Source organism: Protopterus annectens, chromosome 16.part0, assembly GCF_019279795.1.
Source record: "Protopterus annectens isolate FY-2018-M chromosome 16.part0, PAN1.0, whole genome shotgun sequence".
Classification (NCBI taxonomy): domain Eukaryota; kingdom Metazoa; phylum Chordata; order Ceratodontiformes; family Protopteridae; genus Protopterus; species Protopterus annectens.
Window position 1 is genome coordinate 499,244,710 of NC_056750.1, and position 13,244 is coordinate 499,257,953.

Here is a 13,244-nt window from a genome sequence, read left to right on the forward strand (position 1 = left end):
ATACACCTGGTAGCTTGAGGTACTCAGACTCAAACCCTGTACCTTGGGTACAGGTAAAAAGAGCCTAAAGTCCCTAGCCACCACCACTTGTGAATTTATGCTTCATATTTTTGTTCTATTCCTCATTAAATCTGTGGTTTTCAGGATTTTTGTGGCAAATCACTGAAGGATTAAATTCACTAAATAATGACAGGCATTTGAATTTCAGACTTCATATTCTTCAGAAAATAAATGGTAACACAAAACCTTTTATTCCAGCAATTTTCTAAATTTATACGATCCATATTTGAAATTTGTCCCTATTTTGGGACTGTATGCCCCCATTATTGGCTTTGTCCAGGTTTTTTGTGCTAAGAAGTTGAGAGCTATGGTGAGAAGTGAGAACTGAATTCAGTAAATTATAACCATTTAAGTTTGTCTTTCAGGAAACTGCTGATTTGGCATAGTGGTATGTTGCTCTGACTGTAGTGCACACGTTTTATTCTAGCAAATTTCCAAAATTATACAAGCAATGTTTAAAATGTGTCCCTGATTTCTGGCCTTTTGTCTCACCCACCCCTCAAAAACAAAACTGAAATTGAAAACAAGTGCGAGAAACTGTGCAAGATGCCTATAGCTTACACACTGTCATTTATATATATATATATATATATATATATATATATATATATATATATATATATATAATTGGGCAGTTTTGTCATTATTGGTTCATGCATTTTGTTTCATTGCCTACTGGAAAAATGTTCAAACAAGTTTAAAATGTGCTCGAACTTAAGTCTAACAAGTGTGCTGTATTATACAAGGAATATGATTTAATAAATCCAGGAAGGTGCATCAAAGAACACATGTATGTTTCTTGTTTTGTGTGCAAGGCGCTTATGATTTGAAAACAGCCCAAAGGTAATTTTACCTACCACTAGTCAGATGCATTTTCTTTGGATGTGGTGTGGGTTTCAATGCTGTTTCAATGAATGAGTTTAAAGGACAGATAAGTTTCAATACCAAGTCTATTTTCATTGTGCGACAATATTGCTTTGTTTAGCAAATATCTTGGTGTTTGTGGATTGTGCTATAAAATGTAAAAAAAAAAATCCAAATAATCATTGTAGAAGTAAAGCAGTATGCACACATTAGTGTTTATTGTAAATTAGGCAAAACACCTAGGTAATGGGGCATTGGAATGGCTGCAAGGGGACTCTGATGCCATATTTTGGTTGTCTCACAATTCCATTGGAGTGGGTGGGGTTGCGTAATTATGTATGCAAATTTTACATCTATTTTTCATGGGCCTTGTCCAGATTTTTGATGTTTCCAGGTTGAGAGGTATACCCAGTGGTACAGAAGTCAAACTTTTACTTGAAAGATTCATGGCATTTGTTAGAATTAAGAGAAATGGAAAACTCCAATAAAGATAGCTTGTTCATTTCAATAGATGTGATTTCTTTGCATATGTGTATTCTGCAAACTACTGGGATTTAATTCACAAGGGAAAATCTGACAAAAATCCCTGTGTTCGAAAATTAATTTATCAACACTGTATGTGTACTACTGGAGATCGTGTTAAATAACAATTTCTTTAACTTTCAAGGGAAATTTTACAATCAAAAAACAGGAGTAGCAATGGGTACTAGAGTAGCTCCTATATTTGCTAATGTAGTGATGGCATGGTGGGAATAATGTTATGTTAAGCCCCACACATTTTTTGACAAAGTTTTATTTTTAAAAGTTTTACTGATAACCTGTTTTTCATCTGGAAGGGAACAAAATAAGATTTTTTACAATTTTTTCATTATGTCAATATGAGCACTTCTGTTTTGAAATTTATTATTAGTGATATGGGAAGATAAATTAACTTTCTAGATATCACTATAGCATTAGAATGGAATAGCAGTAAACTGACTAGCAGATTATTTAAGAAATAAATGTTTGTCAACAATTATTTATACAAAATAAGCCAGAACCACATTCATATAAAAAACGAGTTATAAAAGGTCAATTTATTAAACATAGTAAATTAACAAGTGAAGATCATTTTTTTAAATGATGTTGAACATCTTAAGACTCGTTTTAGGAATAGGTTATGAAACAGGCCTACTGTCAGATATTATACAAGAAGTTATCTTACTCAGACAAAATAAAGCTAAACCTGTTTTAAGCACTGCTCCCTCTAATACCACAACAGTTCATCAAATGTTAAACAATAGTTTATCATGTGTGCATTATAGGGGGGGCCATTCCCAATGCTCATAACGACTGATATGACTGTTATAAACAATCTTTTAAGAAATAATTGGAAAATTATCCTAGGGAACAATGGAATAGCCAATATCATTGGAAATAAGCCATTATTTACTTATAAAACAATCTTCAAATATCAAGAATATTTTAGAAAGAGCAAATGTTTCAAATTTAATTATTAGAAGTAACTGCGGGATATACAAATGTGGGAAATGCAAGTATTGTACATTTGTAAGGAATAGTAGTTAAAAAAAAAAAAACAATAGTACGAACACAACCTTCATGATTGTTGCCAAATATTAACACTTCCATACACCAAAATTTAGAAAAACATTTGGCACAAAAAAGCAACTTTATTAAAAACCAAGAACAACATGTAAAAACCAAAAATGAACATCTCAGCATATGCCTTCAAGGTTCAAACATTTTAAATACAGTAAAGCACTTAAAAATTCAATTAGAACATTAGTAAATCGAATAGAATGTATCAGAATGCATATGAATTTAAATGAAAACAAAGCAAAAAATAATTCAGTTGAAACAAATGAGTTCACAGAATAAGTATATAACAGCAATAACAATAAGCTAGTTGAATACAAAATCACACACATCATAACTTTTATAAAATGAGGTTCCAAGATACTTCCAAAGCTATTAAATATTTCTTGGTAATTCATTATTAAGGCCTTTTGGCTGCAAAGTATCATAAGTCAAAATAAACCAAGCCTCCTTTTGTAATAGCATATCAGACAGCTCTCTATATAAATCAGAACAAGTCAACATTATAAAGAACCTCAATAAATCTGCATCACTTATGATATTTGAAAAAAATATAATGCTAGAGGGCTGGTAGGGGAATTATTTTTGATATGATGTGTTAATGTGTACTCATCCTAATGTGACATATGGTCTTGCCAATGTAAAACTTATTACAGGGGAAAAGTATCCCATAAGTCACCATTTTTTGATAATTAAATAATCCAGGAACTTTGACGAGCTTCCCATTAATGACATGTGTAGTTCCCTGATCAATGTAACTACAGTGGTGCAGCCCTTACACTAAGACCCCAAAACCTCACTATCCATTTGTGTGAACAACTCTACTTGCTATGCTAGGTGAATTTCTGTATGAAATATTAAATTTCAAATGTTTATACATCACATCCAATGTAGTAATATACCAATGTTTCCTTAAGATATGTGATGTACCTTCAACAAACAGAGCATAAGGAGTCACAAAATATATATCCTTCCAAACACCTTTTCACTATATTTCCTGAGTAAATTGGTCATCCCCATCTACAACCTTCTGCCATGTGGTAATGGGAAGATTGTAATTATAACCCCTAGATTATAATTAACCAACTAAATCCACAGCTACTGCCTGGAAATTAATCTCATCTGAATATAAAGTTCTAGTACTATAGAATTCATCATAGAGGAGAGATCTTATCAAGTGGCCAAGGTGTGCACTATATGCATACAAAAAAGAATTCACAGAAGTTTCTTTTCTATAGAACCTTGAATGTATTTCATTAATATACAACTCAACATTCAAATAACAAATATTATTGTGCATGTTATATGTAAAAGATCAACCAAAGATATTCTTCTGTATAGCCTGCATAAAACCAACAAACTGTTCCTGCGAGGTCTGAGATATACGAGATAAATCAAATATAGCATTTATAAAACTCCACATTATTGACAAAGTAAGAGTCACTATACAAAAAAATTTCCTCAAATTGTCCCATAAACAAATTAGCATAACTGGGAGCAAACAGCCTCTGCAGCCGTACCCTTAAGTTATCTATAAAAAGACCCATCAAAAGAAAAAATTATTCAAAATAAAACTAACTATATTTAAAATACTCTGCAATCCATTAACAATCACTAAAAAATGTTCAATGGTCTCTAGTCCTTATCTATGTTTAATAGTAGTATACAGACTGCTGACATCAACTGTTGCAAAAAATAGCCTTTCTGCCACTTGATGCACTTAATTTCATTAAGGAAATGCTATGTATCCCTAATGTGTGAGAGAAGCTCCATCACATAAGGTTGCAAAATTTTATCCAAAATCTTCCCTACCCTTTCTGTGGGAGCCCCCCACTTGTGACACAGTCTCTCCAGTGAGTTCTTAATATTATTGTGAACTTGGGGAGGGCATAAAATAAGGGAGTTTACCATGACTAGTACATCTTACAACTTTTTAGACAAAATGTCCCTATTACCCAAATTTTCCAATAACGTCATAAAACCCGACTGTATTTGTTCTAGTAATTGATATTCAAATTCATTATGCAGTAAGTTAAAACACATTTTCTTATAAAAATCAATGCTCATCACCAATGTATTTCCCCCTTCATCGGCTGGTTTTATTATAACAGATGTATCCCTTTCCAAAGTTTTAAAGCCTTCCATTCCTCTTTAGTAAGATTAAACTTGATCACATATTTCAAAGTGTTATTAACATATGTAATAATCCCCTCTAAGTCATGAAAAACTAAAGCGGTTTTATTAATAAGAGAAACAACTGTATTTTACTCTTAAAATTTAAACTTCCAATATTTCCAGAAGAAATATCTTAGAAACGGGAATAAACTTTAATCCTTTTCTTAACACATTAAACATGTGGTCACTTATATTTATATCACCATATACTATGATTGAATCAAAACATTAAAAGAAAAAGTGATGTAGGGTCATCAATAAAAGAACAAGAAACATTGTATTCACCAGTATTTTTTCTTGTGTCCCGTTCAGTAAAAACAAAATGAAAGCTCCAGCAAAGCTAGAACTTCCACTGAGTGACCTCCCAAACCTCTTGTATCAGAGGCACATGGGATATATGCAAATGATCCTTATGAACATCAGGTGTTTCAGCTAATTGGCAATTCTGAATGTCCATGACTTGTTTTGTTGTTTTACTGGACAATTTCAGGCCAATAAAGCCAAACCCCACTAGCTGTGGATATGCATATTTTGGCCTTGTTATGACCTCATCAGCACAGCACAAGCAGAGTGTTTGACTAAGCTTTGCTGTTCTAGCTTTGCTGGAGTTTTCATTTTGTTTTTACGGATTGTTTTTTCAGTCACCTTCTTACTTATTGTTATAGTTTTTTATGTCCCTTTTGTAAATTCCAAAAGCTTTCTGCCCTTTGCCTTCTTCTTGTCCAATGACAGCATTACAGTATTTAGAGACCTCTTTTTCTCATGTCTTGCCGGACTTTTCTGCTGTCCCCTCTGCTGGCCTTGCAGTTGGCATACGCCAAAATAATAAGGATGAGATTGTTCATTTCCAATGGTTGCCTTACCCCCTTCCTGATGATGATCTTGATGTCTTCAAAGTGTTGTATGTTTCCTTGGGAACCAATCAGTTTGCTCAAAGTGCCATTGATCTCTCGCAGCTTACATCATTTATAAAGGGACAGATCCTCCATCAGGGTGCTAACCTCTGCAAAGACTTTATCCACCTGTTGGTCAAAATACATCCTCAAAATATCCGTTACATTCAGCTTACATTCAAACAAGCTACCAGTTTTAGCATTTAGTAACTCAACCTGCCTTTTATCATAGCCAATCAAGATTTTGTCAAATTCAAGGGAGCTATTTAGTGCAGTCTGCTCCCAGCATTGTTTAAGATCTGGGAAATCAGCTCTGACTGCAAAATGCAACTTCCCAGACACAGTCAAACCTTGTGGAACCATTCCATGCAACAAATACTATTGTAACAGCATGATATTAGTAGAATGCTTTACCTCTTTTAGTGTATTGCATCTCAAATCTGCAATGAAATCTTCAATATTAGATAACACATCATCCACTAAAGTTTCCACTCCTTCTCCACTATTTAGTGTCTTAGTTGCTCCCAAATTGAATGGCATACTCAAATATTTTGTCCATTTCCTGATATAGGAGCCCCACATTTTCTCCATAATAAACCAGTAGATTACATGAAAATACCCCCAAAAGAAAAAAACAATATTACAAACAACTTTTGTGACTGTTGCCAAATATAAACTCTTCCACACTCCCAAATTTAGAAAAACATCATTTGGCACAAAAAAGCAACTTTATTAGAAACCAGGAACAATGTTTAAAAAACAAAAATGAATTAGTGCCTCAGCATACACTTTCAAGGTTCAAAAATTTTAAACAGAGTAAAGCACTTAAAAAGTTCATCAGTTAGAACCTTACTAAATAGAATAGAATGTACCAGAATGCATATGAATTTAAATGAAAACAAAGCAAAAATAATTCATTTTAAACAAATCAGTTCACAGAGTAACAATAATTATAGCAATAGTAATAATAATAACAATAAGCCAGTTGAATACAAAAGTACACAAATCCTAACTTCTATAAAATGAGGTTCTAAGATACTTTCAAAGCTGTTACATTGAATATTTTATAAGTAATTCATTATTAAGTGTACCTCTCAACCTGGAAACATCAAAAATCTGGACAAAGACCCATGAAAAATAGGTACAAATCTGTATGCTGATTAACAAACTTTGCATACATAATTATGTAACCCCATGCACTCCAATAATATTTTGGGATATCAACTTTCAAACACAAACTGAAGAACAGACAACCAAAATATGGCCCCAGATCCTGTAGTAAATGGTAACCTCTTTTTTTTTTTTTTTTTTTTTTTTTAAATGTGTAGCAATGATGATCACTGGGAAGGGAGATGATGATGAACCTTAGGATTTTGTTTTTGGTGACGCAGTATGTGCGTTTTGTAGTAAAAGAAGGGCACTTAATGGTAGGCAATAGTCTAATCTTAGCATAAGAATATTGTAATTTGCTAGGACTTCCAAAAGTCATTCTCCATGGCATACTGATCCAGTGGTGTAAGCTAGAGTTTATGCCGCCTAGGGCTGTCTGAGTTTGCTGCCCTTCCCCCTCACAAAATCATGGTCATTCATCAAATGGGATCACCCTGTAAACAGCCCTCTCCCCCCCTGCAGTCATTTCAATGTCCCATTACTTGGCTATTTTGCCCCATTTATCATAAACACTAATATGCATACTGCTTTACGTTTACAATGATTATTTGGATTTCATTTAAAACTTTTTTTTTTTTTTTACATTTTATAACACAAATGGTACTTTTCCCTTAAACCCCTACCACTTTGCACTGCTGTGTTTTGGTGGTATTTTGGTAGTGGGTTTTACTTAGACCGTTTACTTGGAAGAAGAAACAGTCTACGTGAGTGGATTTATCAACATTGATTACAATACAGAGTAGAACAAGGCATTCTCCTCTACTTTTAAGATTGAGCATGACCTTCTTCCTACTCAACCAGTGTCATTCTCATTCAACAGGCAGCTGCGTGGTTCCAAATAACTCCATACCTCTCAACTGTCTGGTTTTTGGAAGAATGTCCACATTTGTATCTCATATGTATGAGAATCCTGTGTGTAATCCCCCTTCTGATTATATATACTGTTTTAGTCTTACTTACCAACCGGGGAACCCTAATGTCTCCTCCTCCTCCTTCACAGCCACCGGTGCCCAGTCAGCAGCGTGAACTGGTAGGGGTTTAATGGAGAAATCCACCCACGGAAGACTACATCTCTTCTTACAAGTGAATGGTCAAAGTGATATCCGGTACTGAAATACCGGCAAAACACAGCATGGTTTCATATTTCATACCTTTCAGAAAATCATTGTTAATGCAAAACCTGCCATTCTATCAACTGTTTAACTTTGTAACGGCAACATTTTTAAAATTGTCCCTATTTCAGGGGCATTTGTCTCTGTAGTGGTAGGGGTTTAACGCCTCCAACTTTGAGGATGTACTTGGTGGGAAACAAGTACTTGTGCTCTTAAGAGTAGCTCTTACTCCTCTATTTACAGCAGTGCAAAGTGGTAGGAGTTTAACGGAAAAGTACTGCACAAACACTAATGGACATCTGCTAAACAAAGCAATACAGTCTCACACCAAAAACAGACTTGGCATTAAAACTCTGTCCTTGAAAGTAAACTCACATTCATTGAAACAGCATTAATACCGACAATCAAAGAAAATGCATGTGTGATTTGAAAACAGGCCAAAGGTAATCTTTATCCGCCACTGGCGTATACAGTTAGTGCAGGCTTTATTGAATCTGGCCTTAAGTGAAAAGGGTAAAATCAATAAAAGAAGCTTTGTTTTTTCCTTTTCTTCAAAAGTCTTACAACCCAATACATATGAAAAATCAATGTATGATGCATTAAAACCTCAATAACTTGAGCAGCTGGTAAAGATATGCATCACTCTTTCAGAAAAACAGCAGATGACAAACCTTATTTCCCCATTTTATCTGCAGTAAGTTTAATACTATATATCCTGTGATATGTATTCTACCTTCAAAGTCATTGGTGAACAGCAATGCTTCTTGAGTGGTGTAAGATATTACCTGGACATTTTTTTTTATTTTTTAATCAAATGGTTACATTACTTAATGACAGAGGATTATGATGGATCTCTGATCCTAATGTGTATATTATGTGTTTAAGTTATGGATGGTAAGAAACTCACCTCCAGAGGTGAAGTGGTTTACTTCTTCAAATATCCCCTGTATAAGGGACATGGTTTTTCAAAATAGTGGATGCACTGTAGTGGACAGCAGGCAGAAACAGAGTTGAAATTAAGCCAATGTTCTGCTGCTGCTCTACTAGCCAGCACGGTCAGGTTTTAGTTTCAGCCACGATCTTAACAGTACATTCGAAGCATTGATAGGGTCAGGTAGCTCTGGGCAAGCATGTTGTTTAACTGTTAATGGAGAGTAATAACTGTGCTCCATGCACAAGACAGATTTTATAATTGTGAATTACTGTACTTCTTCCATTTATTTTGCAAATCACACAACAGCCCACATCAAAATATTAATGACCAACATACAACACATCTCAAAAATGCTTCACCCCATTCTTTCATTGGGGTGAACTCTGATAGTAATACCTGCATATCTGAACATTTTTGGTGGCTAATTCACACTAAAAATTAGGAGATATCACCACATTTGCAGCTTTTTGAAAACTGCATCCTCTTCATACAGAGAAATAACTATCATTAAATTACAAGTTAAACATTCTGAATTCTGAATTAAATCTAATTTAAAGAAATAATATTTACAAATCTGGACTCTGTCTTAAGTTTGAAACTTGACAGTCAGTGAAAAAGTTAACACTTACACAATCCATCCACAGGCTTTGTACTACTCATACAAGAATAAACTTTCGATATTTTACTAATGTGGACTACAACAGTTTTAAGTAACCTCTCTCTCACACTATCTAATTTAGTCCAAATTATATATAGTAGCCCACTACAAGTCACATCTCATACTGGAGATTTACAAAGAGCAGTACACGAGGGCACTGGGCTTTACTTCATGCCATTCAATAAATCTAATGTGCTGATTAATTCATAGTAAACCTTAGTCCTGTCTTGAATTACTGCATACATAATACTTATTTTCATAGTTACAGAAAGAAACTGTTCTGTTACTACAGTAGTATACTAAATGACTAATAGTTATCTTTCTGTGACATGAAATGACAGCCTTTTCAAGAATGATTACAGAAAATAATTTAAAAAATTGTAATCACACTTTATCCTACACTGTTTATGGTCTACAGAGTTCCCGCAGCATGGAGATATTAGAAAATAACTTTCAATAACAGCACATTTGTTTGTCAAGTAACTAAAACTGAGAGGTTTTAGTAATTACAATGGCAAAATGTGTAGCATCTCAATTGCAACTTTTCATGGACTAAGCAATATCAAGATGTATGACGCGTTACCCAACACCACCATTATCCAAGATGTATGATGCTTTACCCAACAACATTATTCAAGATGTATGATGCATTACCCAACAACATTATCCAAGATGTATGATGCGTTACCCTACAACACCATTATCCAAGTTCATTTCAGCATGCTGCAAAAAGAGTTGGGAATCAGAAGGAAGCCATTATTTGGAACTAATGAACTAAGACCATATTTACAGTTACTTTGGCAACTTCATATCTCAGATGTAATCAATCCTTCTTGGCTACGGTCATCACTGGGCTCACTTTAGAATATATACTGCCCTAGAAGATGAGACTCTGCTTCTAGTTCATTCCAGCCATCATTACCAAAGTATGCAGGGTTTCATCTTTACAGACCATCAAGACACACAAGCAATTAATTCAATGTGGACTTGCACACACGCAGCAGCAATTAATTCAATACGGACTTACACACAGCAATTAATTCAATATGGACTTGCACACACACAAATCAGCAGCTAACTGAATATGGAAGCAGCAGCAAATGAATTCAATACGGACTTGTCCAATCTCCCAGAAGCAACGCTCTAATCTGCTTAGCAGCAACAAATTAATTCAATACACAATGAAAGCAGCAGCAATTAATTTAATATGGACTCCCACACACACCTTACTTCCACTATATGCAAAATCACTTCAGCTTGTGACCAGTATGCTTGCGGCAGCAAAGAAAGACCTGTACTGTAGCTTGTAAGAACACCAACGATATGCAGCTTGAAAGAATCATCAATAAATACAGTGCAAATCACTTGCAGCTTGAAAGAATACACACTTCAACTTGTATGTTGTGGCAGGAAAGAAAGAACAGTTACTGCACCAAATGCTCACGGCACAAAAGAACACACTTAAAATAGCGCAACCATCAATAAATGCTCACGGCACAAAAGAACACACAAACTAGAGAGACTATCAATAAATGCTTGTGGCACAAAACACACTTAAAACTAGCACAAACCACCATCAATAAATGTGAAATGAGTCAAATGCTCAACTAGTGTGACCTGACCATCATCAGATCTCCTAAGTTAAAATGTTGATTTTTTTTTTTATTTTAATTGTCCATACCTGCAGCAGCTGGGCAAATGCATGCATGGCTTGCATGCTACTTTTACTGCTGATGATGGCTGAAACAGTGGAGCCCTCGGCCAATTCGATAGGCTGGCAGGCTGCTGACATCATCACACATGCCTCTGCACATGATGATGTCAAGCCAAAAAGCTGGGGGGAAAAAGGGAAAAAAACAGCTGGGAAATTTAGAAATTAAGGGGTGCCACTCAGGAATTGTGGCACTCCATTATTTTGACCTCAAAACCGATAAAAAAAATGAGGAATTTGGTACAGTTGAGAGGTATGCTATTAAGGCCTTTTGGTTGCAAAGTATAAGGGAAAATAAACCAAGACACTTTCTGTAATAATGGTTTACATGCATTTGGTCATCCGTCTGATGATTGAACAATAAAATGTCGAAGGCAGAATCCAAAGACTGTGAAACTCCAAACACCAAATGACCGATCTCCCAAATAACAAACACATCCCTGCATTCGGCATTCCGACATTTGACATTCTGAATGAGAAAGTGAAGTAGTTCGCACACTTGCATTAAATGGTGTCCCTCCCTCCTCCAAACAGGAAGGTGTTCTGGCGTATACACCATCTGCACAGACTGTTGACGTGTACTTGGTGGGTATTTCAAAACAGCAAGGAACGTACACAAGCTGTCATGGTAAAGATCTGCAGGAGTCTTGTAGTGTACAGTATAGTAATGCTAGGTCCTGTCTAATTGCAGATGGCGGAGGAGGAAAGCACACCCCACAATCCTGGTACACTGGGACAGACATACACAACAATCAAAAGCCAGAAGGGGGAGGACACATTGCTTATTGATGGGTATCGCCAGTACCACGAGAAATGTGTTGGCCAGAGGAACTATTGGTGCTGTGTAAGGAAGAGTAGGGATAAGTGCAAGGGGAAGTGCATCACTGAGTGTGGAAGCGATGGACACATACTAACCAAGAGTACTGAACACTACCATGGTCACGATTCCCTGCATTCGGATGTTTGTCACGTCCATAACCAGATACATAAAAGGGCCCACAATTCTGTGGAAGACCCTTGTAAAATCGTATCCGAGGTGCTGGTGGGCACATCTACTAGTGTCGTCAATGAATTGCCTAACACAAAGGCATTGAAAGAGAGTGTAACCCGACTGAGGCATAGGGGGAAAGTGGCCATTTTCAAGGATTTGCAGTCCCTGCAGGATATGTCCAGCGACATGCTGCCACTGAAAAATGGTGTCTTCATTGTAGAATGTGGGGAGGTAGCTGAGCAAGGTACACAGATAGTTATCCTCACCACAGTAGGTAAGCTTAGGCTATTGTGTGCCGCCAAGTTCATACTGGTGGATGGCACCTTCCCTATTAGTACCAGGGAGTGCTGCCAGGTGTATACAATCCATGGTCCCCTAGACCTGGCTGTCAGCAAAAAGGTAGTCCCACTGATATATGGCATCCTGCCTTGTAAGACCGAAGACTGCTACACACAGTTTTGGGTCATGGTGGCGGGCTTGTGTGCAAAGCATGGATTGTGTCCGACTCCGAAAATGGTTATGTCTGACTTTGAGAGAGGCACAGTAAATGTCATACAGGCTGCATTGCCAGACACACATGAAAGGCTGCTGGTTCCACTTGTGCCAAATAATTTGGCGGCAGATCCAGCGTGTGCATCTAGTGAAAGTGTTTGGAACCGATGCAGCCTTCGCAGGGTTATGTAAACAATTGCCCACACTCACGTTAGTAAACCCCACCTATCTCAGTGAGACATTCACTGACATAGAAAAGGACTTTCCTGACATCTACCGCAGGTATGCATATTCTTCAAGGAAAACTACCTAATAGGTTGTTCAAAGAGGTATGGTATGAGGGAATTAACAGCAGAGACATCCACCCCTTTTCTAAGTGGATTTTTGGAACCAGTATGATACCACCAGTCTGGGATTCCCTAGAACACAGACCATGGTCGTGGGCTGGCACATTAGGTTGAAGACCCTTCATGGGGAAGCAGCAGCTATTCCTTTTAGATGTGCTACATGCCATCCAACTAGAACAGAATCATGTTGAGGACCTTATAGCCAGGTGCTTGTCTGGACTGCCAAGTACACCGAAGCGAT